This window comes from Rhinopithecus bieti, unplaced genomic scaffold, assembly GCF_001698545.2.
Source record: "Rhinopithecus bieti isolate Rb0 unplaced genomic scaffold, ASM169854v2 scaffold_34985, whole genome shotgun sequence".
Taxonomy (NCBI): domain Eukaryota; kingdom Metazoa; phylum Chordata; class Mammalia; order Primates; family Cercopithecidae; genus Rhinopithecus; species Rhinopithecus bieti.
In genome coordinates, this window is record NW_016891074.1 from 1 (window position 1) to 1007 (window position 1007).

The 1007-nt window shown below is 29.4% G+C and overlaps 1 pseudogene; it reads left to right on the plus strand.

Annotated features, from left to right (window-relative positions):
* The first annotated feature begins 270 nt into the window (after window positions 1-270).
* Window positions 271-609, plus strand: LOC108525910 (NADH dehydrogenase [ubiquinone] 1 alpha subcomplex subunit 5 pseudogene; annotated as a pseudogene).
* Window positions 610-1007: the final 398 nt, after the last annotated feature.

The window sequence follows — 1007 nt, forward strand, 5'->3', positions numbered from 1 at the left end:
TTTCTCTTTCAAATTTTACTAATACCTAAAAAAAATTGGTGTTATTTTATCCCATATTTTATTGCTTAATTCTTTAGATATCCTATTTTCTCTATAGTAACTTTTGATTATAATTTATAGTTGAATGTTTTCTTAAATTGTAGCATTTAATCATTTATTAAGATTATTTAGTATTATGTTATAATTATTCAGGTTTTAAAAGTAGTTTATCATGATGTAATTTGAGAGGTGTTGGATTGATTATCAAACTTCATATACATTTTGTCTGTCATGGCGAGTGTGCTGAAGAAGACCACTGGACTTGCGGTATGCAAGAGTCCACATGAGAGGCTAAGAATATTCTACACAAATATTCGTGATGTTCTTGAACAAATCCCTAAAATGCAGCATATAGAAAATATACAGAACAGATTACTAATGAGAAGCTGGCTATGGTCAAAGTGGAATCAGATGTTCAAAATTAGAAGACCAACTTGAAGGTGGCCAAATAAAAGAGATAATTCTCCTGGGTAAAATGAACTAAGTCTGGCAAGACAAATGATGCAGTGGAAAACATGGAAGCCATTAGTGGAAGAGCCTCCTGCCCATCAGTGGAAATGGCCAATATAATTACTGAATGACTTTGGTGGGTTGATGGGAAATTGATGTAATTTAAATATTCTGTTATATTAAGAGTGTATCCATATTATTGACATTTTACAATCAGGCAAAGTGATATAGAAAATGTTTAGAAGACTGTTAAAATTAGTGATTATGGTAATACGGTCTTGTGAATGAATTTTGATTTGTAAATATTCACACAAATTATTTCAAAGATGATATTTCTTTCAACAGAGGGGTCATGGGAAGATTTTAAAATTAATTTAAAAAATTCTGAAAGATCTTCAATGTAGAGGCTATAATCAAAAGTAAAGTTTTTTGGTAGTATGTTCAATGTATCATTTAATTTTAAGATTACCTTGAAGAAGAAAAGGTCCTTAATTATTATTGTCAAAAAAATTATAGAT